A 26,573-nucleotide genomic window follows, 5' to 3' on the forward strand; every position below is an offset into this window, starting at 1 on the left:
CCCCTGCAGCGGTGATGGCAGGATTGTGTGAGGCCTGGCGCTATGCCCAAGACGACAGATCACCCAGAACTGACTAAGAGAGAGAAAAAACGCGTAGGCTCGTTGCAGAAGCCGTTAATGTCACGCCATGGAGTCTAAGAGCCCTCAAACGGAAAGCTCAACCGCAAATGCCCCTTCTGCTTCTGCTTTTTCGGCCGTGATCTAGCTTCTGCGCGTTCCCATAGGCCAGCGACTAGGTGAGTTGGTCACTTCGTTTTCTTCCCCGCAGAGCTGACGTTTTGCTAGCGTCTTTCAGCGACTTTTCCACCGCGCGGCTCGCTCCTAACGCGCAACGGAAATCTTTACAATAGGCTCCGAGCTGAGCAGAATGTCAACGCCGCACAAAAGGCCTGTCTGTCGTTACGACGGGTTTTCGCTGCAGATCGTCAAGGATCACGCAATATTGCGACCGGATCTTTCGTATACGCTTTCTCGATAGAGAAGCAAACATTATTCAAAGGCCTTTGGCATACAAGGTTGTCAAGTTGATGGTATGTTCAACAACAACAAAAAGGATGGTGCAAGAAGCAGTTCTGGTCATATGCCCTTTTCTTTCGTTTCTCTGAAAGAGCATATATATATATATATATATATATATATATATATATATATATATATATATATATATATCTGTGCTGATATTTCAGAATCAGGCCAATGGTCTGATAGTGCGACTAGGATGGGGACAACCGAAGTGCTGTTCAACTTCTTTCATGAACCGATGCTAGATGAATGGCTCTAGCAGGGCCGCCGTCTTATGCACATCAGCACTCTCCACTTCTCTCTTCTATCGCCATGCCTCCTAATGTTTCCGCTTGTTTTACATCTTACCATTTGCAAAGTAGCAGCCGTATGTATATTTTTACATTCCGCAACCCTTTTAGGGCTATGTCAGGAATGGGGCCTTATACAGTTGCATATCGCACAAAAATGTGCAAGGTAAGCAGCATGAGCGACAGAAAACAAAGCGAGACCTAGATCAATAACGTTCAGGTCTAAGCAAGAAATCGTCCAACGGAAGAGAACGAATGGCAGGCAACGAGTTCCATTATTCAATGGTCAAGGGGAACAGACTCTCTCTCTCTTTCTCCATATATATATATATATATATATATATATATATATATATATATATATATATATATATATATATATATATATATGCCGCGAATTCTTTATTCAGCTTTCTTTCATAAGAGAAAATAATTTTCAGTTGACGAGAAATATGTTGGCGTAATGTAAATCTTAAATAAAGCTGCTCAACGTATTTCACGGCCAGTTACTCCTCCCAAACTATTAATTGATGGCCTCAGATCTACTCTTATCGCGTCATCTTTTTCTGGATAAGCTCCGGCGCCGCCACGAAAAGTGAGAGGAGGCAATGCAATGGTCGAACACGACCACGAGATCTTTACTGGTCAATTATGGGCGGGGCATCGAGATCATACAAGAAAAAAAGTACTTTTGTGCGACACGCCTCCTATTCCAACCTATGTCTTTGAGTTTTTTTTTTATTGCCTGTTTTCATGTCGCCTTTAAGGCGAGTTAACCTGCCCTTGGGATGGGGGTGCGGACAATGGCGGTTCGGCCTCCCTGTCAACACTACTGGTTTCTGCTTGTTTAACCTTACCGATACATTGTCCATTGTCAGTGAGAGTTCCGCGAATCTTGACTAAACTTCACAGTTTCTTATTCAGTGCCATGCTTTAACGTTTGTGTGTGTGTGTGTGTGTGTGTGTGTGTGTGTGTGTGTGTGTGTGTGTGTGTGTGTGTGTGTGTGTGTGTGTGTGTGTGTGTGTGTGTGTGTGTGTGTGTTTGCTTTGCGAGCCTGGCGTCGCGTGTGTCCGTTACTTCTTGCTGAGGGTCGGGAAGATCATGTTTATGTCAAGCCCTTGGTGAAATCAACCATTTACTGGTTTGGGAATTCCACACAGAACGTAAAGAAACAGACAAACTGGAGCGCTTTGTTGCGCTTGCACACAAGGCCAAGCGACAATTTGTTCCCTCGAGGACGCGGAGCGTCCATGAGAGACAAGTGCGTCAGCGCCTCCTATATTTCATCCGTGATACAGCGCCAGAGCGTGAATCTTAAAGGGACACTAAAGGTTACCAGAAACTCAAGTTAAAGTGGTAGAGCAATGTTCTAGAACCTCTAAAGCGTCAATATAATCGCGAACAGAACTTTAGTAACCGAGAAATTGAAGTAAATGCATGACACGATTTCAGACCCCCCAGCGACATTCCGGTAATATAGCCCGATGACGAAAGCACTCCTCATAATTTGTGTTACTAATACTCAACTACTCGTATTAAAAATATCATTTCATTCGATTATAAGACGGAAAAAATGCTACTTGTCTACGCCTATTCGATTCTAAGGAAAATAACATTTTGACGTTACGTTTCGTTTTCGCTCGACTCCGCGCGCTCGACTATGCGCCGCGCACGCTTTGGAGTTTCAGTAGTTTCGTTATCGCGTCGTGCTGTGAGGGTTCTGCTGGGTCGCCAAACTTTCATTTGGAACAAGCAGCGAGAATGCCACGTCCATGTGATGTCGTGGGAAGCCCTCGTTGCTTTCCCGCTCCGAAGAGCCGGTGTCGAGACCGCCGTCGTAGTACGCAACGACGCCGGCAGCGCGAGCCCTCAGCAGCATGTCGCGCTCGTCAGTGCTCAAATCGCTGAGGTTGAGCCCACCATCGCGAGCCAATCTGTCTTTGTCAGGGTCCATTGCGACGAGCGTCGAAGTTTGCGTCATAGATTGAAGTACCAGTTTATGGTCGCGCGTTTCTCCTTCCGCTAGCCACCATACTCCCGCTTTCGCTCTGCTGTCGGCTCTGTCTTGGCTCTGTTTCTGGCCGCGCGTTTGCGTTTTGCGCAGAAAAGCCGTAGCGCCGTCTGCGGACGCCGTTCTACTCACCGATGGCGCAACGTCACTATGAGACCAGGATGTCAGTACTCCTCGATCGGAGGGCGGGCGATTTGAAATGCGCTAGAGGTACGCGGACGCTTCAGAACGCATTTTCTCTTAAAATAAGTCTCTCCTTGGCACGAAACAAGCGTTTCGAGGTTTCTGGGATGGTATTTCAACAGTCCACGTTGACTTAATACTAACCTTTAGTGTCCCTTTAAGCCGTGTGGGTCGACTTGGCGTGTATCGAGCGCCGCCTGTTGTGCTCCGGCTAAATTTATTCCATCCTCGCCAGTAATCTTTCCTTGTATTACCACGTGCTGTCTGTTACCATACGTAATACGACGTGCTTCGGACCCCACCGCACTTTCATTGTGCTGCTCAGGCGGAACACTTTCCGGCAGCTTGTGCAACTTTAGGCCCGCCTGCGGCGAGCAACACTCCTCCCCTTCCTCCTCGATGGACGCGTCGTGCTCTCATTAGATTAAAAACAGGAACAGCGCAACACAGGATGAACGAGTCAAGAGCACAGTTCGTCCTGTGTTGCGCTGTTCCTGTTTTTATTCTAAAGATGAACCAACCAGCCCCATTGAACACACTGCTGCTCTCGTTAGAAGACTGAGCTGTGCTCGACGTCAGGCATCCCGAAACCTGCGCTTTCGTCTGGGTGGCATTTCGTATCTTTCGCATCGTCATTGCCGTAATCGTCATAGTGATTGTCTTCATCTTCTTTGCTGGAACCTCCCAAAGGCCTCTCCCATCTTTCTTCAAAAAGCATTCAACCGTGTTTTTGTGCCAGCTAAACGGATCTTGTGCCTGCAACTTGTCAGGCTTCATCACACCACCCACTTCTCTGCTATCCTCTACTGTGGTTCCCTTCTCTTGGCAACCATTATGTGACCCTACTAAACTACCGGTAGTTCCGGCCTACGCGTTGTACGGCCTGTCCAACTCTATTTCTTCCTTTTTACGGCAAATATAATTGCATATAAACGCCTAAGGCTCTGTACGCGAGTTAGTTTGTTGAATCTTAACCAGGAAGCGGAGAGAGGGTGCTACAAAATAGTGCAAGGTACTTGAAAGAGTGCAACGCTTTTGAGCAACACCGTAAATGCGGCGCCATCTTTGCAAGCGGTTAAACCTGTAGACAGCTGAGCTTACGATTGAGCATTCGTGGTGTTACTTGAGCAAACGTTCTCAAAATCTTCAAATAACGACGTTTTACGTTGCAAGGCCCTAAGATGGCTATTGTAGACGTCGCAATTTCTACAGACATGTGTTCAGACATTGTTCAGGCACAATGTCCGAGACATTGCAGGTGCTACCGCAGGAAGCGGCGCAGTCAAGTAATTTTAGCAGCTTGGTACTCAATATCTAGCACGCAAAGCCCGGGACGCAAGGGAATAGGGATGTAATGAGTAGCCCGTCGCAAATGTTGCAGCGAGACCTTCTTTTCGTAATGCTGTGTGCGTTACATACCGTTTACACAATGCTGTGTGTTAGGTAAAACAATATTTATTCAGTGATCCTTTGATGTCACAGTTAGAGAAGCACATTTTTGATATCTCGTCACAGAAAGACAACATATAACACAAGTAAAACGATTCTATGTGCATGTTATATACGGTATGTGCGTTAATGTAACGTCATAACAGGTCAGTTCATCACATGCTATGACAATCTGGAGATTTCTCGTTCCCTGGTATTTTCTGCTTCCGGCGTGATTGTTTTCCGCGCGCAGCACCCTGTAAACATTAGTTGTATGCCGGCGCTTCGTCGCTTGTTTTCTTACTCGTTCCAAGCTTCGCGCTGTTTAAACTTCGATATGTACCAGCTATAGCCCAAGTCGATGTGCTAATTTTCGCTCAGTTTACACTCACATATATTTTAAGTAAAACACTTTTCGGGGATTATAACGTATTCTACTGCATTTTTTGTCAGTGTGGGTAGTACATGCTTGATATTTTGTTACTTGCGCATTTGTTACAGGGCCGACGTCTTCTAACAATCGTGTATGAAACACAAATGAAAGACAAGTACAAACAGAAACCTCACGGCACCAGTGGCTCTAAGAAGTTAAGAACGTATACAGATCAAATTGGTGAAAGTAGATAAAAAATATCAAGATGATTTTGATAAATAATATTACCTCTATTTATCTTACTCTTTGCTCCGATGGACATTTCAGTCGCTTTAGCGGAGTCCCAATCCAATCCTACCTACGTACCTCGGAGAAAACGTGAAATCCCTTGCTCGCACAATTCTATTCGGAAAGAATATGTTTTATAACCCCGTAGAACAAGTATGCTGCGTTCTGGGGGTTTCATCAGACTAAAAAAAAAAATCCCGTTTCACTGCAGGCTGCTGCCATGCGCTGCGTTTTTCTGACAAACGTGGCGGATGGATTATTACGACAGATGTTCATGTTGTGTAAGCCATATGAGGCGCAGTATTGGGAAGATCAAGTTTCCCGTAATTACTTTTCTACCGAGAGGCTGTAAACAATGTTCCATGGTACGTGTGTCCGGTAACGCCTGCAGCACAACAACGCAATTTTCTCTTATTTCACGGTAGCTTACGTAAGTGCCCTCGGAATCTATGGGAACTGCAAAAGCCACTAGGCTTCCCTGTGGTCAATGTGCACATGCATGGTGCGCTGTGTTGATACCTTTCGCGGGCAGAAAGCAACACCTCGGCCTTGTTCAAGCAAGGCCTCCGAGATCGAAAGGCGCGCGTTCTCGTGCGCCGCCGAATGCCGGAGGTGAAGCTTCTAGCGTAAAGTTTTCTATAAAAATTGCCAGGGGGAAAAACTGGTGTAGCGACTGTTCTGCTGACACTGTAACGGTTTAGAATGCAACAATTTATCCATATTACGTGCTTGTGGTTCCGGGCGATCTTGTGGTGCGTGACTGGCTGCGCTCCGTCTTCCTTGTCTTGCAGATATATTTTCTAAACAGGTGATCGCGATATTTATGGAGCGCACATGCGTAAGTATTTCGAATAGCTGCTTATGTTTTAGTTTTATGTTGAGATTGATCAACGTACAAAGTCGCAGGCTCTTTTGCATCTGAATGAAAGCTTTTGTGCAAATTGACATGATTAATGTCATCAATAACCATGCTTGCAGAGCCCGTATACATTAGCGGCTGAATTCCCTCTAGCCACCTTTACAAGAAAATATTATGCATTGAAGCAGCTGTAACGTGGGTTGTCATTTATTTTCTTCAAGTTATAGACTTTGCGAGATATTGTCTTACGGGCTTCTTCACAAACAATAAATTTCACTGCTAAAATGATGGCACTCTGAAACGTCATGAAAAGATACAGTTTGGCAATGAAGTAAATTTTACAAATGTCAAAATAATATTTATATATAACCAAATCTACCCGTTCTACAGCTTTTGCAATTTAACACGAGTTAATTTACTCGATCCAATAAAGCAAATGCATTGACAAAGCACACACATATAAGTAGATGCTAAGTATTAATACATAGATAGATACAATATCGCTTTCATTAAAAAAATGATTTAAGGCTTCTGTCGATGAGATTGCTTTAATGCCGCGTTACTGCACGGTGCAACAACTTTATTACACTGGAAGAAAGGAAAACCAACGTCACAGAAATAAGGTACAAATTTTATGCCAGTCGGTGCAATATGAACGAAAAATTTACTTCAGAAATTCTGAAAATTGTCGTCCCTGACTTCGTTTTTGCTTAGTACAGCTTACTTGCTTTTCCTAGCTTATGCACGTCTACCGACGCCCCTTCCAGTGGCAAAGAATGATTTAGCCCTTAGTAGACAATTCACGGAGTTTTCTCGCCGCATCCAACACCTTCAATGCAATTGTGCCGATTGGGCCGGAACGCCAGGCACAAGCGCGCCTCGACGGAGCAGACCGATCGAAAGGGAACACCAGCTGTCACAGTAGCGCGTGAGCCGTTGCGTGAGAGGTAGGTGCATCGCCGCGATGCCACGTCGCCCTCGCTGTCGCTCGCGCAAGCGTGTGTTATGTGCGCGTTCCTTGTCCACGCAAGCTCTCGCCTGTAGTTCCACGCAAGCTCTCGCCTCGGTAAGCCACAATGGAAACGCGCCAAGCGTCTGAACCCGCTCGCTTGCCCGCGAGGTGTTCATAACTCGAAGGACGCTCAGCGGCGTTCAATTGAACATTGGGCCGCCCTAAGTTTTCGAGTAGGGCCACCCCAAAGTTTTCGTGTCATGGCTCGCGCTTTCGTAGTCGTCGTCTTGCACAGCTGGCTGGCTCTACCTCGAATACAGTTGCACGTTGGGCTTGTCGGTATATCATGATGGAGGCAAAGGGCGTAGCGCGTCAGAAAAAGTACAAAGAAGAACGCAGACGACACGCACGTTTGGCGCCAAGCGTGTCTGTCGTCTGTGTTGTTCTTTTGTCCTGTTTCTGATGTGCTACGCCTTTCGCTACCATGAAAGCGGTCGTCTTACGCGAGGGGAGGATGGACGAACAGTTTTCTCGTTGGGTTACCATAGAAATGGTTACGCATTTGAAGAAACGAATAACAACCCAGGATCGATTAGCGGCGGGAGGAGATGAACTGCACCTCGTCCGTCTTCTTCTTACGTCCTGTGCCCTTCGCTCTTACTCGTTTGTTATACAAGGTGGTAGGCTGTTGACGTCAAAGCACAACTTTCTGTTCCCGTCCAGACCATGGCTATGTTGCATGAACACTCATCGAATTTAGTACACATCTATACGCACGTCTGAACGCACTAGAGGATGTATGCTTATTCGTGAAAGCCAGCACATAGTTTCGAAGCAAACTTACAGCGCCATAGCTCGGGGCGAACACTAATGTAAGAAGACAGGCGCTAACGGCGTTCAAAAACAATGTGCGGCGGCTGGATGTTAATGGCGTGGGAATTGCGAGCAGCAGTCTGCGAGGTGCTAGCTTCCCATCTTTCTTTCTCTTACTGGAAATAAGTTGCTCGTAAACCTGAGTTAGGCTGCCCGTGGTTTCCTTTCGTAGGACCGTAATCGACGGGAGCACATAGCTAAGCACCGTTTCGAATGAGAGAACTCAATTCAGTTTCCACTACAGTGTGGCCTTCCACGTTCTCTTAAGTGTTTTTCACCGTTTCATCCGACGAAGTCTTTGTGCAAATAAGGCGGAATGTCAGCCTGTCCTCATAAACGTATGCGATAGGCACTCATGAATGGATTTGTCTAGCCACGCCAGTAATTTTGATGGCAGCTTTTTAAATCTTGTACACATTCGGAGCCAATTTGTGCTTTCGCTACTGGGGTCCACGTTAGTGTCATATATTATGTTGTCTTAGGAAGAATAACTACATGACGTGGAGGCTTAGAAGCTGTGGCGTTGAGGTGCTGAAAAGGTCGGTTGTGCGGTTCCCGGCCTCGGCGGGCGCATTTTGCTGGGGCCTAAATGCAAAAAAAGAAAGGAAGCGTTCATGTACCGTGCGTTTCGCCGCGCGTTCGATAACTCCGGGGGTTAAAAATTATTAAGCAGGGGCCCTATAACCTAAAACTATTCCAATATTCTTTTATTCCGATCTCCTTCCTTCATTTTTGCTTAACCGCCGACGCAAGCATCAGGCGGTCACACGCAGGTTTGTCTGAACAGACCAATCAAATGCTCTCCTCGTTCATAGGACGCCACTTTTGTTTGCTTCAAAAACGAAAAATATTGCCTACACTGAGCGGGCTGTCTTTCCTAGTTGGCTGATGACAAGAGGCGAGGAGACCGCTCAAGTGGAGAGGGATTCGATGGAGCCGAGCCACTCCACTGAAAATCGACAACCGGATGAAGAGGCTGGTGCCGGCGTCTGCGATAAGCCTGCTTTCCCGTACTTAGCTTGCAGTGGCTGGTCGAAAATCGAGGCGGCATGCAACGAAAGCTTAAGAATGACGCTAAAACGGATTCTCAGTGAAGAAGAGTTGGCAGAACGAGGTCTTAAACGTGCCCAAAGGGCTCGAAAACGTTACACTGGCAGGCAAAAAGCTTTATTATACGCAAAATATACTCATGCTCTCCGGCAGGCGCGAGTAGTCAGTGACTGAGCGATCGACGGTAGCCATCTTTTATTCCTTTCGGAACGGGGCAGCCTGCGGCTATTCAGAAGAATATTCAGTTTTGTTCGGCGTATTAATGCATCTTTGAAGCGTACACGTCACATTCACGCGGTGAGTTTTTACGGTTTTGTGACGTCGCGTGACAGGTAGGTGAAGTGGGTCCAGCCCGAAAACATTTGACCAATAGCTGAGGGCTAATGGCGAAAAGGCGTCGAATCAGAAATAACCATTTTTCTTTTGTTGGGCCATATCATCCATAATAGTGTGTACACGTTATATCAAATGGGGACGTATTGCGGCTTTCGTGACGTCGCGTGACAGACAGGTCAAGTGGGCGCGGTCAAAAAAAAGTTTTTGACCAATCACGAACGGCTGATTGCAGAATCGGAATAGAAACGCTTGGATTAGTTTTACGTTATAGCGCCCCAGTTATTCCACTTGAGCGTCTCTTCGAATCCAGCGCGTAGTTTGGAGGCGTTAGATTTCCCTTTTTTTAATTTAGAAAGGATAAATGCTTTCCTTAGTTGACCTCTTTCCTTAGCACAGGCGGTAACTACAACCATCGCCTCCTTTATTACTTCTTTTTTGCAAAACGAGAGGAGGCGATGCTGCAACTCGTGTCTGGGGAAATAATTTAGCGCTAATAATCTTGCCATTATCTTGAAAACCCAACCTAAGAGCACTGAACTTCTAAGCACGTCAGTAATTTTTTCTTTGTTTGCGTATCGCAGTTTGACGCGCCTCGTTATGCATCTCATTTTTCATTGACACCGACCATAGCTAATCATATGGATGTCAAATAATATTAGACACACTTGTGCGTACGAAAGAATAAATACTATAAAAAACAATGTTTTAGGAGATTAAGTATAGCTGTTGCGTAGGCCTTCTTTCCTATTAGTTGACGTCTAAATACATCTTCCGCGGGAGCCACCATGATCGCGGTGGCGCTTCTGCGTGGATTAGTGCGGAATCAAGGGCCGTAATCCCCTCGGAAAGCCGTGCAATTCCATAGAAAGAGATATCACAAATAGAAGTTCGCAAAAAAAGAAGGCAAAGTTGCAGTCTGACGTTGCACCCTTGGCAGCATTACGCTAACCGCTTCATTGTCTTTTGGTGTCCACGATTGTTCGTTCGCCTTGGCCGTACGTATCCAAGTGCAAAGTGCTTTCTTTCTTTTGGGTCATAAATCCTTCTTTACAGAGCCTCTGACAGCTTGCTAAGCCTACAACAGGGGATGTTTTCTTCGCCCGACAGTAAATGCCGATCGATAGTACCGCAGAGCGGGCGAATATAAAACTCCAGCGAAGCCATTTGATATCGAAATGGAGCGATTACGAAAATGCAAGATCGCGACGGCGAGAGTGCCAGATGAACTTTTGTTTCGCGTATACACTTATTGCCATAAATATTAACTGTAGTTCGTCTCGCAGCTAGCACTGCTGCAACGTTATTAAATAGTTCGCGCTCACTTACTACGCAAGCTTTAAATGCAAGAACACGCTCGCTCTGGGCTATTTACTTCGTTGGTTCCTTTTGTTTTTCTTCTTAGTACTTCTTTCTCAAGTAATAATATTTTGAGCCCAGAACAGAGACACCGTACCAGCTTTGGAGCTACATTAAGCTGTACATGATTAGGTTCTCTATTTTGCATCCCCACAACAAGCCAAGCAATCAACTAATGAATTGTTCCCGTTAACGAACCGGCGCATGCAATGTGCTTTATTGGAACGCTTTCTTTTGGGTGACAATGCAGGGCGGAGGGGGGGGGGGAAGGGGCGCGGTCGCATGCATATATCTATGTAACGTGCACCTGGCGAACTAAATTGCCCCTATTTATGAGATTGCGACCACTTATAGACAGAGAGTTTCCAAAAAGTGCTGCGCCTTGTCTTGTCGCGTCGGAAATCTTGTGTACCTCTTCTCGATGAACAGATTGAAATGCTATAAAGAGGGGCCATTTGTATTAGTTAGTTAGTACCTTAGTCCGTAGGCGCCGACAACGGGGGGGGGGGGGCACCGGGGCCCTAGCCCCTCCCCCTCGGCGATATCGAAGCGTATTCTAGCCACCCCCCACCCCTAAAGTGTCATTACCAGTGTTCTGTGCCACACAACATTTCAGGGGCGCTATAATATAGAACTATTCCAACCTTTTCTATTCCATTTCTGCAATCAGCCCTCCGCGATTGGTCAAAAACTGTTTTAGACCACCCCCACTTCAACTGTTTATCACGCGACGACACGAAAACCGCGATCGCTCCCCATCTGATATGATGTGTACACGCTGATTATGCATGATTTGACCGAACAAAAGAAAAATAATTATTTCTGATTCGACGCCTTTTCGTCATTAGTCCTCGGCTATTGGTAAAATATTTTCGGGTTGCACCCACTTCACCTGCCTGTCACGCGACGTCACAAAACCGCAAAAGCTTACCGCGTCAAGGTGACGTGTACGCGTTAAAGATGCATTATTATGCCAAAGAAAACTTAATTTTCTTCTGAATCGCGGCAGGTTGCCCCATTCCGAAAGGAATAAAAGATGGCTGCCGCCGATCGCTCAGGCACTGGCTACTCGCACCTGCTGGAGAGCATGAGTTTGTTTTCGTACAATAAATCTTTTTGCGTGACCGTGTAACGTTTTGGAGCACTTTCGGCACGTTTACAACCTCGCTCTGCCAACTCTTCTTTGCTGAGGATCCGTTTTAGCGGCATTCTTAACCTTTCGTTGCATGCCGCCGCGATTTTCCACTAGCCGCCTCAAGCTAAGTAAGGGAAAGCGGACCAATCGCAGACGCCGGCACCACCCTCTTCATCCGGTTATCGAATTTCAGCGAAGTGGCTCGGCCCCATCGAATCCCTCTCCAGTTGAGCGTGCTCCTCGCCTCTCGTCAGCCAATAAGATAAGACAAGCCGTTCAGTGTCGGTAATGTTATTCGTTTGTCAAGCAAACAAAAGTGACCTCCTATGATCGAGGAGAGCGTTTGATTCGTCTGTTCAGACAACCCTGCGGATGACCGCCCGATCTTTGCGTCGGCGGTTACGCAAATTTGACGTCAGCAGATTGGAATAAATACCTAGTGGAATAGTTTTACGTTATAGGGCCCCAGGTTTCTTTTGAGTTGCCTCTATCTTTTCACTTCAATTTTATTTTATTTTATTCTGGCTAAAAGCTTACTGAATGATTGTTGGCGCGGATGTGCGGGGCAGTAATTCGTACGTTCGCTGTATTTCTGCAAGTCTTGACAACAGGAGGACAAGCGCATTAGAAGTACCAGCGGCGGCTACCTCATCCGTATTTCATGACTTCAACATTATTATTGTATTCTACTGTAAACACCATGCACAGACACATTATGTTTAGGTGTATATACAAAAGGCAATGTTTATTATCTTTTTTAACGAGAAGGAGATAGCGAACTAACAATTATTTCTAATGATGGAGAGGGCCTATGCCTAGAGAATGAATATGATGCGGTATGTTCACCTCGCTTCAAATTGATTTGCGTGTTTCTTTTTGCTCCACCCCCCCCCCCTCACCAAAAAAACAAAAAAACTAGAAGAGCTGCAGATTTCAGTGACCCCTTCGTCAATGAATTTTATCAAGGGCGTGTGAAATGCGAGTGAATGATTTGTGTCTCAGTATTGCTTCTCTTTCCAGTAAGCAATGGTAACGACTCGTAAAATAAGAAAACTCTTCGAATAATTTACATTTACTAGGGATGGTAACATCGCCACTTGCATGCAGAGGCCGTAACATCACCACTTGCATGCAGAATCCGTAACATCGCCACTTGCATGCAGAGACCATAAATATATGTAATTCACTCAGTTACCGAAATGAGGCCAAGCCGGGTTCACTCGAAATCAGCATCAAGAGCAGCCATGCGCAGCAGGGCTTATCCTCGTACTCACAGTAAAATAAAAAGAAGAGAAAAAAAGTGAAGCTGTAGTTTTGCCGGAAAGGCGAAGCAGTATTATTGACAGTATTAGTGACAATTCAGCGTGATCAACGTCCTGGGACACATAGGCTTGCACTTGCAGTGAGGCAGAACGTGGGGCGAGGTGCCCTGGGTGTCTGTACATGACGCTTCATCGCTTCATGCAAGTGCAAGCCCAAATTTAACAGCACGGTGATTCTGCTGAAACGTAGAAAAAGAAAGACGTTGTTGAAGCCTGCAACATCAAGATGGCCCCGCACGGCTCATGTCTCACCGCGCCGTCTATATCCCTCAGCAAGAAAAAAAAAAGAAAAAAAGGGAAATAAGAAACAGATTAGCTTATAATTACTGACAATAGAGGGCCTAGGTAGACGGGAAGACCATCTATGCGCAAGCGAGTAGGCTGTATGTGTGCCTCGTTTTCTGGAAAATGAAGCAGTTGATAGTCCGCGCTCACGTGTTGCGTGTTGTTTTTCTAGCACTGCCCCTTCGTCGCTTTGCGCAAAAAAGTTTTAATTATGCGGAACCAACTAGGCCACTGCGGAATTTTCCCCAATTAAGTTACCCCACCGAGAGGCGCCAGAGTCACGGCGGTGCGACAGGACACAGGCTGTGAAATTGAACTATATTTTACTGTGAGGCCTTACAAGTACTCATATAAGGCCGTCACTTCGCTTAAGAATCCTTCGACGTCACGCGAAGCTACTTCAGATGCAACTGTTCTTAAAGGTAGTACACAGTGTCTTCCAACTATCATGTACCAAGGTATTAAAATATGTACGTGCCACGTAGCTGGACAGAACCATGGTAATGTGGTTTGCCGTCGCTTGGAGATACTCCGACTATTTCTTGCATTTTTCCAAATTACATGATTAGCCGTGATTATTTAAGCAACTTCTCAAATATTAGCATTACATGAAAAGTGTCAACGAGAAAATTGTAGAGAGACATGGAAAACTCCCAATACAGCTTTCTGTTGCTCAATACGTGTTACATAAAAAGCTTTCTGAGCGTGAAAGAAGCCCGGGAATATACGCAACATTACCACGTGACTGGCCGCTCGAGGCACTTTGCGTGTGTCTTCGCGGGCTTCTTTCAGGCTCAGAAAAGCACTTTGGAAAAACGCTATGCACGAAGGCGAGCTTTCTGGTAGAAACGGGGCCTCTCGCAGGAGCCGATCCTGGTGATAGTGCGAGCTCGCGCCCTAAAAGTTACATTATTTTCAGGTTTCTGTTGTTGTTTCGCAATTTTAATAGTTCATTGTGCGAATATTTAACATAAAAGGCATGCACTGTCGTTTTTTTTTGTTTCATGACGTTTGTTTGTGGGCGGTCATTCTTGAAATTCCGAGGAATAACTTCGTCAGAAATGTCAATCAAGGTATGAGCAACTTTAGCGGTAGAATGGTGTGGCAATATAGCCCGCATATACCGCACGTCATGTACTAAGGCGTGGCATGTACATATACCCAAATATGTACGGCAATTTTCGCTCACAGGTCGCCAAAGCCGGCTAGGACGCTGACACTGGATTTTCTGCGACACCACACACTTAACGCTAAATCAATAAGAAGCGCGACTACGTTTTCTTGCACGCGGGCGACCCTTCTGGTCGGGTTGCCAGTCGTACTGCCCGGTCGCCATCTTGTCTGGACAGCAAAGCCGTCTGCAGCGCTGTTGACTTCGTCGCTGTCTACCCGAAGCTCTCTCTCTCTCTCTCTCTCTTGCCGTTTTCTTCAGAATTCAAATCAGACAAAACGGCCGCACTTCGCATAGCTCTGTGTGTGGCTGCCTACGGCGAATATTCAAGCACCGCAGCCACATACCGCGCACCTCTCGCCATCTGGTATCGCTGCCTTCTCTCTTTATTTCCTCCTCGTCCTTCTCGAAATTCGGCATGCTCGTCTCTCAGTCGCGGCGCCAGCTGGTGCTATTGCGCGCGCCGGCACCGCGTGTTTGGTTGTGCAACCCACCGCAAATGGCGAGCCATTCGGTGTCACGGGCACTGTCACGTGGAAACCGCGCGCAGCTGCGCACTTACCCACAAAAAACCAGGTCATCGCTTGCGACCGTGTGCTCGCAGCTGGCGCTTCGTGCTGGTCTACCGACCTGCTTCTCGCCCCCTGGATTCGTGAAGTTTGGCTGGGCCGCTATACAGTATTCCTATATGTACCGCGTCTCGGAGCTTAAGAGCACGTCGTCGAATGGCTCGCGTGAGGAACGAGTTGCCGACGAAGATGCCCACAAGATACCGCGAAGACGTTTGCGTGCGCAATCGACGCACCCGGCGACCGTATAGATATCCAAGATGGTTTGGTGTCGCAGCGACAATGCTATCCCGACCAAGTTAAAGGTTCGCGTCTTCGCTTTGAAAAACAAAAAGAAAACAAAAATATGGCAAGCGTGTTCAGAAGGTAGGACAGTTTCATGAGCGTCTTCGCTCGTGCGTTTCCACGGAAAGTGATACAATCAATCAAGCAGTCCTTCAGTCAGAATTGGTTGCGGATCGAAGGATAGAAAATTCGCACACGCGCATATTGAGACGAGGGTCTCCCACTGTCAGTGACTGTACTGGGACCGTCGATGCTGCTCGACGTAAAGTAATGCAAGAAAACAGTGACATTAGACTGCCGCACGGTACCAGCAAAATCAATGCGCACGGATGTTGTAAACAGCAAATCAGGGACACCGGAAGTGCAGTCTAGCCTCTAAAACCAAACCGGTGACGTGGTATATTATAGTGTTACCGTGCCCGCACGCAGGTTAGCGCGTCGTTTACTCAGAAGCGTACGTAATTTGAACACACCGATTGCAAACAATGACGAAATAAAACAGGGACGATGTGGCATTTCTGTAGCGCGAATGTGGAGCGGTAGTGCGAGAAAGCACTCGTTGAAATTCTTATGAGAATTACAACTATTTCATAAGAAAATAAAGTCATCGCTCTAATAGGTCAGGAATACACGAGTGTCAAGTGAATGACGTGTTCGCACGTAGTACTATACTGAATGTGCAAAGGACACTCTGTGTGTATCAACGAGAACAAAGGGGGTTAACCGAGAGGCCCGATTTTTATTATTCATATCATAAGAAGCCAACAAACACTGACACCAAGGACAACATAGGAGAATTTACTTGTGCTTAATAAATGAAATAAAGAAACGATAAATTAATGGAAATTAAAGTGGATGAAAAACAACTTGCCGTAGGTGGGAACCGAACCCACAACCTTTGCATTTCGCGTGCGATGCTCTACCAATTGAGCTACCGCGGCGTCGCTTTCCCATCCACTTTTTGGGGTATTTATGTGTCCTAGTAGAACCCTGGGAGTGTTAGCCAGCGCCACCACTCAGAGACCTTGGCGGCGGACGTGGAACTTCCTTTTTGCCACAGGCGTCACGATAACGTGACCTTTTTGGGTGAAGGCAACTGGTCAATAAACCCACATATGCTACCTCAAGGCATATATGCGAAGGTTGTTGGTTCGGTTACCACCTGCGGCAAGTTGTTTTTCTTCCACTTTATTTTCCATTAATTTATCGTTTCTTTATTTCATTTATTAAGCACAACTGATTTGCCCTATGTTGTCCTTGGTGTCAGTGTTTGTTGGCTTCTTATGATATGAATACTAAAAATCGGGCCCCTCGGTTAACCCCCTTTCTTCTCGTTGATTACATAACGAGGGTCTCGAATCCGGCAACATTGATGCCTTGAGGTAGCATATGTGGGTTTATTGACCAGTTGCCTTCACCCAAAAAGATCACGTTATCGTGACGCCTGCGGTAAAAAGGACGTTGCACGTCCGCCGCCAAGGTCTTTGAGTGGTGGCGCTGGCTAACACTCCCAGGGTTCTACTAGGGTACATAAATACCCCAGAAAGTGGGTGGGAAAACGACGCCGCGGTAGCTCAATTGGCAGAGCATAGCACGTGAAATGCGAAGGTTGTGGGTTCGGTTCCCACCTGCGGCAAGTTGTCTTTCATCCACCTTATTTCCATTAATTTATCGTTTCTTTATTCATTTATTAAGCACAAGTAATTTCCCCTATTTTGTCCACCGGTGTCAGTGTTTGTTGGATTCTTATGACTCTGTGTGTATGCAGCATAAAGATATTTCTTCTCTCCTATGGAGGTATTTCCATGCCAATACATACGGATTCAATTTACGCTGGCGAAAATTTCTAAAATCCTTTGAATGATGGATTCACGTTTCTTTTTTAATCAAGAGCAGTCGTGCGATATCGCGTGGCAGTCACTAAATATATAATCGTTTCTTTGAAATTTAGTATGCTTTATCTTTGAGCCTGTAATTTCACGGAACTAAACTCAGTCGCTACTCAAGCTTAACTGTCCGCTGAACATTAATAAATCAGCTTCAAGACCTACCTTAGCCACGATACACGACAGGGGTGCGAGTTTCGACAGAATTCACGCAAAATATGCCATGGACAAGTTATTAACTGTTCAACCCAACGCGGATAATGTAGCGGGTATATACTTTATGGGAGGTGACTGTATATTGCAGCGTAACTAGTATAAACAAATGGCCTCAAACGTGGCCTTTAGGTCTCACTGGTTGTTCGCTGTATGCAGCAATGCTAAACCAGTTAAAAATTTCTGTTACCTGATGATGTTATAGCATGACACATCGTTCGCAATCCAACGCAAACGCCCGCCTTGTCCATGCTCACACGCGCAAAGATACACAATACAGAACCAAACTTCGTAGAGGAGCAAATATTCCAAAGATGCCAAACTTTACCCAAGCCTCTTCAATCGCATTCTTCAATTGATGTAGTTATAGAGAGAGGAGGGCGTGAGAAGAGCGCAGTCATACAGCGCTGAATTGTATATTTTAGCGTAAAGTTTAGAACAGGACAGCTGTGTGGCTGGCAGCAATACGTGTCGTATTTAGCTTTGCCGTTCTGGACAGATCAAGCATACGAACCTGAAACTACAGAAGCCTGCTTACCGTACGTTTCTCGCATTGGGGAATGATTTGTGAAGGAAGTAGCTGATGTACTGGAGTGCAGAAGCAGGTATTATTTCTACTGTATTTATTATATGTACTGTAATGATTTATTAGTACATTACAAGTGCCTCGCGACTTTCATTTCTTTCAAAGATGTCGTCTTCGTAGTCTGCAAAAGCGTTTTTCTGCAGTTGAACTTACGAAAAGCAACAACACCTAGCTGAAGTTCTTGCTTACATGTTTCGAGGCCAGTAATCGACACATAATCAAAGCCGCTACCTCCATCCTACTAAGCACTGCAGCATCATTGTCATTGAGCTATTGCGGCTGCTTCGGCCTAATTTGGCTTCTCCATAATGACGACTTCCGTTTCTTCTGGCGCATTGTAAAGTTAAGCAGTAACGTTGGCGCGACCTCTCATGTTATGCTGAATTATTCAGACGTGGAAGAACCATAATTTCGCTGCACGTAAGTTACACTCGTTGGAAAATTCTTACAAGTACGTTTCAATTACTGGAACCTATTCGAAATGAAATTATTACAGATTTGCGCATTGGCCCCTGATATCATCCCGCATAACCTTCACCATGTAAATGGCAAATCTTAATCTCGCTGCGCTCACGTTCCACGAACGAAGTGCAACGTATTTGAAGAAATGTTCCGCTTAGTTACGTGAAATTATGCGAAGCGAAATTATATGACTGTACAGCAACCCCGTTACGTAACCAACCGCACGCGCTCGTCGCAGATCTGTCCCCTTGCTCCAACAGGCATAAGCGAACGAGTAACGGGCCGCACAAATTTGTGTCAGGGTCTGTGGGCCGATCGGAGCAACCTGCGCGCAAACGCCGACGTTCGGCGTTTCGGAAACGCACATTTGCGGCGCCAGCTGCTGCTGTGCCGCTTCCTGTTGAGTGCGGGTTTCAGATCCGCTGTTGCGGTCTTACCATTTTATCAACCGCGTGGTGTATTTTTTTTTCTTTTTTTTTGTCGTTATGTTCATACAAACGACACCTGTTGCACTTCCTTACGCTGATAGTGGGTTACGAGACGCCCCAGAGACAGCGCGCGCCCACCCGCAGCTGTTTTGTGTGTCCTTAACTATCGTCGCCTCCGTATAGCTTTCGTGCGTAGCTCTACCTTAGTTCTTCGTCTCTAAATTATTGCATGGTATTCCTCTTCGTCGCCTTCTTTTATTTACTAAGTGGTCCTGTTCTTAAACATTGTGCGCCCTGTCTTTCTTTCTCGCTCTTTTTTCTGCCACTTGTCTCACGTGTTTCTTTTTTTTGTCATTCACACGCTAAAGTGTACCTCGCGTTTCCGTAACGTTTCTGTAACCTCGTTTTTGCAACTCACTGTCGTTGGCGTCTCTAATGAAATAAATACTTTGACATAAAGGCAACGCCACCGGGTTCACTCAGGTGCGAAAAGCACTACCCTGTAGTATTCTAGACTTATACACATTTTAGCCGGCGACATCCGATAGGCAGCGCAGGTCGAGAGAAGAGAATGACAGGCTCAGACAGTACTTAACTTGTCATTCTTTTTTTTCCCCGTTGGTGGCTACAGACTGTCAGCGTCATCTGTTTTAATGAAAAAATATAGAATGAATAAATAAATCAAGGAATGAAACTTTCACTGCAATCTGTTTCATACAGAGAAAGAATGAGTAAATGTACGAATGAATCAACATGAGTTTCAGTTCGAAAGAGTCCGGGGCATTGAGAGAAAAGGAAACAGTCGGTTGATCATTGTCGCACTGCCTTTCCGCTGCATAATAATGAAGGATCGATTTTTCATACCCGTCTTACCCCTTTACAGAGGTGCCGTTGACCTTTGCAGATAAATATTTCAGCCACTGTGGTGCTTTAACACATATTAGCTTTCAAGCCTCTTCGGGATCATCTCGTGGATAATGCCTTTACAAGTTCCTCGTCAGCAGTACTTTATATTCATATAAAGCTATTTCTATGTTTCCATGAGGTGTTCGTGATTCGGCTGTTTTGTACTCTTAATGCAACATTTTTTTCTATATACTTTCATATTTCATTGATGGACTTGCTCGATTGGCGATTAGTTGTTTTATTACAGTCTTTCGATGGTGTTTTGTAATTTCATTATATTTTTTCACGTTATTTTTGCTCCCCGAGTCACTAAGATGGACAGCCCTTCCTGTGGCCAAACTTTCCTTGTTTCGCATCTAATTATTAAAGAGGAAGGTGAATGATCGCAGGTGTCATTTAGCCTTAGGAATATTCATGTCGGTTCATTGTGCACCCCAATTGAAACGTCTGCGGGTATCTTAACCAGAAAAAAAGAACACACCAGTTATACGTCGTAAAACCTCACTATGATAATAAGGCCCGCCTCAGACAGGGAACTCCGGATTAATTTCTACCGCTGCATCCAATGCCAGGTACGTGGGCGTTCATTGCATTTCGACCCCGTCTCGATGTGACGACCGTGGTCGGGGGTTCGAACGCGCAACCTCATGCTTAGCATCGCATCGTCCTAGCCACTAAGCTGCCACGGCGGTTCGTCTCAATTGCCCGTGAAGCTTGGCGATGCGAAAAAAAAAATATGATTTCTAGTCCACATGTGATGAACCGCTTATCGTATTTTTTTTTCTTTTTTGTCTGACGAACGCACGGGGACCTTGCGGGTTCTCCCAGCCCCACGACGTGGGCGATTTTTGTGAGACTGGGTGACGTTTTTCCAGCGTGAGTTTGACATCATGACGTCAGTGTCGCTACGTAAACCGAGTGCGTCGTCAGTTGCCCGTCTGCCTCGTGGTGCTTTTTTTATTCTGTTTTCCTTTTTTTTTTCCCTCCCGAGGCAAAACAGCTGCAATTTTTCGCTGCCGTCTGTCTGGGCGTTCCTCGTTGCGCGGAAACGAAAACGCACACACGTATGCAAAACAGCTCGGAGTTTTTGATCGGTTCCGCGCACGCATGCGAAATAGCTGCGGCTGGCCATGTGTGCGTGTCCCACGCAGCGTCTTTTAATAGATATTTCCGCGTCGTCCAAACGGCTAAATTTTCCGGTGGCTCTCTCGTATACCAAAAGCCAAAGCATACATTCTTCGACTCAGTGACGTCTCTCTTTAGGCCTAGCAGAATCAAGGGAGAGAACCCTGTTTGGAGTTTATTTGTTCTTCCACGTAAACCCTCTTCTCTACGTAAACGCACCGCGTGGTGCCACATGCCCCATGCCACTTTTTAAGGAAAACTAATGTCTCAAACTAAAAAAAAGCATAAATATTACACAAATCCAACTCGCTCGTGGGAACCTATGCGAAGCCAAGCTTTCATGAGAACGTTTCCTCCTTTTTTTTTTCGTCATGCCCCCGCACTCTCGCACCCACGTGCTCTCTCACGCACGTGCTACGCGACGCATGCTCCAATCGTCTCAGACAGTTGCTTTGCGTCGGTGCCATGCGTGTAAGGATGCGTGCGTTTGCAACCCTAACGCTTTGAGCTCGCTAGAAGGAACGGGCTGTCGTACTGGACGAACTATATGTTGTATCCCATCCATCGGAGTAGCAAAGTTTTTTTTTCTCCTTCTTTTTTCTTTCTTTCTTCTTTTTTGCGCGTGTCCTCTGCGAGGAGGTGGAGGGGGCTATTTGGGTAGACGACAGCAACAACACCCAGCAGCCACAGTCGCTTGAATCCGCGAGGGTGCGCTTGCATAAGCTTCGCTATCGATAGAGACGAGGCTTATTGCGATGCCGTAGGGCGCGCACCACCACCGCCTTCTCGCTTCGCTGCTCTGCGGGTCGCGCAGAAATAAGCGAGGCGGAGTGAAGTATAAGCGCCAAGTCACAGGCACGAGTCGCTCGCTGGGCACCAGCACGTTTGTCCCGCGCAAAGCTGCATAAGCTCCCTTGAAGCTAGTCGGCGCTGATCGGCTTATGGCTGGTTCTCCCCTAAGTGCCGCCTAGAGAATTGAGAGCTAGTCCGCCGACCCCCGCCGCTATCCGTAGGTGAATGTGTCTGTGTTTCTTATTTACTTTTTTTTTCTTTCATTGCGGGTCGTTACTCACTCCTTTCCGAGGAAATGCAGCGTGCTGTTGCTTTTCTTCTTTTTTGCTCCCGTAACGATTTCGTTCGTGTCTTATTTAACAGGCCGAGGTGTTGCCTCGGTTTCTGAAACGAACAAAGCCAGCTGCAACTCAAGACGCGCGAACAGCACACTTTATCAAACGGAAATCAAATCAGTGGCAAACAGCGTTATGACAGTGAGTCCACAAAATCCCCAACATATTGACAAGAAGGGGATCACAGCGTTGAAGTGCAACCAGAGGGCATGCAAGAAATCGCACAAAGTCAAAATATAAACTCGTGGCTTAACGCCCAGCCCTGGAAAATGCACAAAGCTAACCAAAGAGCCCGAGTTCATCTCATCAAAACTGTGGAAAAGAAAGTTCACCGGCTGTTTCTTTATGCTGACTAGAATGCCGGACCGCGTAGGCAGCAGCGGGACGATTGCAGACGCTCGAGAACGGCCGAGCCGTGCAGCTGTCGAAACGTCGCCCCGTATCCGCAACACCGGGAGAGAGGCCACAGTTCCTCACGAAGCCACAGAGTGTCTGGGTGAACGCCATTGCGAGCCCGAGTCCAGGAGCCCGTCAAGCCCGGGCCTCCGCACCCCAGTAGCTTTCTTCGAACGGACCCTGCATACGTTCTACCCGGTCGACACCAGGCCATCGGGCAAGCTTCGAGGCGGCTGGCTGAAGGACTTGTACGCTGGGGTCCTTGTGGCCCCACGAGCGTGAACCTCCCCCCCACCCCAGGTCGTCTTCCGCCGAATCCCATCTGCCGACGTGTCTCTCTCGTTCTCCTCCCTCCCCTTCCTCTCTAGTCAGCCGTGGACTTCTGTTATTGGGTATTTACTTTCTATTTTATTATTTTTTTGCTTGCAGCTCTCTGCGTGCTCGCGCCGAAGGCTCATTGCACGTCGTTGCTGTGGTGTTCATCGTGCAGCACGGTGAACTTGCACGTCTTTGATGATGTGTGCATGGCAACTTGGCGCACATCATGACAGTGCCCAAGACGCCCAAGATATTCTATAGTCACATGACAATTCTAAATTTACGCTTTACTACACAAAACAGATTCCTATTTTAAAGCCTCCTCGGTTAGCTTATATCACTTCACTCACCTCACAGAAGCTAGAAATCGAGTTTCTTTGTAAATTTTATTACTTAGCTACTGCATGTAATCTCGTTATTATTGGACGTTATAAACAATATTACATATAATTTGGGATTATAGCGTGGTTCTGCTGGATTCACAAGCGGAAATCTGGTCTTTTAAGGTTAAATAAAAAGAAAAAAAAACTTTGGTTAAAGCTCCCTGTATACATGCGACGCAATAATCATTTTGGAAACGTTAACTTTAATAATGAGGTTTCAAGAACCACTTGCATGCATGTAAGTGGTCTCTTTTTTTCGGAATATTTCACAGAAATTGTGAACGCGTTCCGCTAAAGACTACGTGACAGAAAAGCTCTGTAGGACAACCACATTGTGAACGTGGCGTACTTAAGTTTCACCACATATTAAAAATTTTCTCAAATGCTTCTGCTCAGAAGGCTTAAATGGTGTTGCGCATGAAATCGCAAAATACATGGAACTGCGCTCCGTATATTTACCAATGTGCGATGCCTTTCTCAGTCACTTCACTGAAGAATGAGCACAAGCATTTACCGCCTGTGGATGGAAAATGGCTGGAACAACATTTAGTGTTAGAGTTCGGACTATAGTTGGCATTCGACGCTTGTGCGTGTCCTTTCCCTTCTCTCTCGTCCGTTATCCCGCGCTACCAAGTTGCGACAATATTCAGAATGGTAACGCCTACTTATCTTTGAACATAGCTTCTGAAATCAGTCTCTGCGCCTAAGCATGCTCTTTAATGAGACCACGCGAACAGACCGCCGGTAAAGCAAATGAAAAAGAGAAAGCGCACTGTACTGGACACCGAACCGACATATTTAGCGGTAATTTATATGCCCCCACAAGGGCAGCACTCGTTTGTTAAACACACACACACAACACACACACACACACACACACACAAAATAGTATCAGGAAATTATGCTGTATTAGGAAGCAGTAAAGGAAATGTATCTTGCGAACGAAAAGCGCCTCGAGCTCCGTCGTTTAATTGAGCGTCAGAAGGCCTGTGATTCGTTGGTTGATCGGCGTACTCGTGGCAGCTATTCGTGTCCTCTTTGTCTTTCCTAAAGAAGCGCGGATCTCTCGAATCAGCGCAAACACAGAGACGGGGCCTAATGCAATTCGCAAGTCTTCAGCTTAGCTGAAGATAAACTTGAAACTCTGTTTGGCAGACACGTGGGGATGAAATGGACAGCTCATTGGCACAACTCCAAGGCTGAAGATTGGCTCTCAAAAGGGAGAGATACCTTGGGAATCGAATTGGGGCAAGGACGACTAGGTGACGGCTATCTCAATTTCTCTAAGTAGGGAAGCGGGGTGCCTTCACGTTTACATTTCGCCCGGAAGGAAACGCGGCTTAGGGTTTCACACTCTCAGCCGGGCTGCGCAAACAGGAACACGGGTGTTTACTGTCTTCAGCTCAGAGAGGCCCGTTTCCCTCTTGTGCCGTAAAAACGCGTATAAAACGTCGGGGCGTAGATGATCGGCTCATTAGCCTCATCAAATGCCGTAACACATTCGAGCTATTGCTCGTAGTTTTACGACATATACTTTTCTACATATATCTTTTATTGCGTGGTCTCGTGCTTGCAGTGAAGGATAATATCTTACACAGTGTAACCGGAATTTCCTACAACAAAGCGCGTTTCCGCAACCAAGGGCGGAATGATTAGAAAAGGAAAACTAGAGCTTCGTATAATGCAGTTTCGACCTATTCGGCTTCCCTAAACGCTCAGAAGAACCGCGAATACCGTCAACAAGAGCGGACCTATACAAAGTGTTTCTTGTGCGAGTTGTTCCCTTCAGCCTCACACCTAGCGATTCTACTTTCTGTAAGTGTATTTCGGGAGCATGGAGACTTACATGGGTCTGTACTACTGGGCACGCGTCAGCTTTGTGTATGAGTGACACATAATAAAGAAGCATTTACCGAGTGCGTGCAGACACGGGGAGCACGCGTAGCAAGTTGGTATGATAGGAGCCTCTCTAGCAACACTGGCATCTTATATGCGGAAAGATATCCCGCTTTATGCCGAGAAAATAGATGCAAGACCTTTTTGTGACGTTTATGTCACTGCAGAGTCCTGCGCCGTCCTTCGGGGGTATTCTTTCGGGATGGCCTCATCCACACATTTCGATACGGGACTACTTGCGCTGTGCGAAATTTGTTCCGCGTCGTGCGGCCTTGCCTGAATGTTCTGATAGCGTGTATTGTACGGGTTCTAGTCGGGCATACAAAAATCTGGCAGTGGGCCCATGCCGTCGTCCAATTCATCCACGCTTGTGAAGCGGTTGAAGGGAGGAACTTGCTCTCATTGAGAACTAGGAGTACGTGATTTATTTACAATATCTACATGAAGACAGGAGAACGTCACATTTCATCAGTCTAGCATGACAGAAAATGAAGCATGAAGTACCCAGAGCAGCCGAAAACAGCTGCTTAGGAACATTTTGTCCTCCCTAGATCCCTAGGCGAGGGCAAAACTGTCGTCCAAGCTTAGTCCAATCGGACCTTCCAAAAGTCGTCGTAGTCGTAGTCGACCCGCCTTTGAAGGGGGAGTATTCACAAACTCACGTCCGCACTTTTGTTTCACTGAACACACCGAGCGGAGAGGCTCCTCGTAGACAGGGGTTGTCACGCTTGACCTAAACTGGCGCCACTTCATTCCAGAGCTGACTCCGCAGTTAGCCGCCGCGTCTTTGTCAAACGACTGTGCCGATTACTGGGGCCCGTGAGGAAGCGACGTAAAACACCCTTTTCCAGGAGTTCTCTCGCTCCAATTTGACCGTGAAGGCGACAGCGAACCAACTAACAATAACCGGTCCGCCAAGCATGGCTAGCCTTGCTGGCAACGTCGGGCTCTCCGAAGGAGGCGCATTGTTGACTTTACAAAGCGACTCGTCGCAGGGGGCTGGGAGAGGTTCGAAGGCCACTACCCCTGCAGGCCGATAGTAACAGCATGCGTATGAAGTTTATTTAGTTTTTTCGTGCTCGCGTTCAAGTGCTGATCGAGTCATCGAGCACTTGTTTGCTGTAATGGTTTTCGATGTTACTCACCACATCATTATTTTTAAATTGTCAGTACTTATAAACCTTTTGTGTGTAAGCGCCCAAATGAAGTACTAAAAGAACATTTTATGTATGTATGTATGTATGTATGTATGTATGTATGTATGTATGTATGTATGTATGTATGTATGTATGTATGTATGTATGTATGTATGTATGTATGTATGTGTGCGTATGTAGATAAAGATAGAGCTGTTACAGTTCTCTGAAAAACGAGATACCTTGTATCCGGGGGATCTCCTGGCGCCGAGCTCGTGCAGCCAGGCGCACGTTTTGATCAGCAGAGGGCGCCGTTCACGCCAACGCGACGCATTGCCTTGCGTCCATTCGGCGTGGCACGCGGAAGTAATATCGCGTTGCGACCACAGCTATCCACTTTGCTCGCTCCCTTCTGAGCTGTT

General features: G+C 46.4%; 1 protein-coding gene and 1 non-coding gene across 2 annotated transcripts in view; both read left to right on the forward strand.

Moving 5' to 3' along the window:
• The window catches only part of LOC142563698 (synaptotagmin-1-like), a 244,283-nt gene that overhangs the window by 47,000 nt on the left and 170,710 nt on the right, over positions 1-26,573 (forward strand). The window lies entirely within an intron of this gene.
• Positions 16,853-16,925, forward strand: TRNAS-UGA (transfer RNA serine (anticodon UGA)). The gene has a single exon. It is a non-coding gene; the product is annotated as a tRNA-Ser (tRNA).

This window comes from Dermacentor variabilis, chromosome 11 (genome assembly GCF_050947875.1).
Source record: "Dermacentor variabilis isolate Ectoservices chromosome 11, ASM5094787v1, whole genome shotgun sequence".
NCBI classification, from domain to species: Eukaryota; Metazoa; Arthropoda; class Arachnida; order Ixodida; family Ixodidae; genus Dermacentor; species Dermacentor variabilis.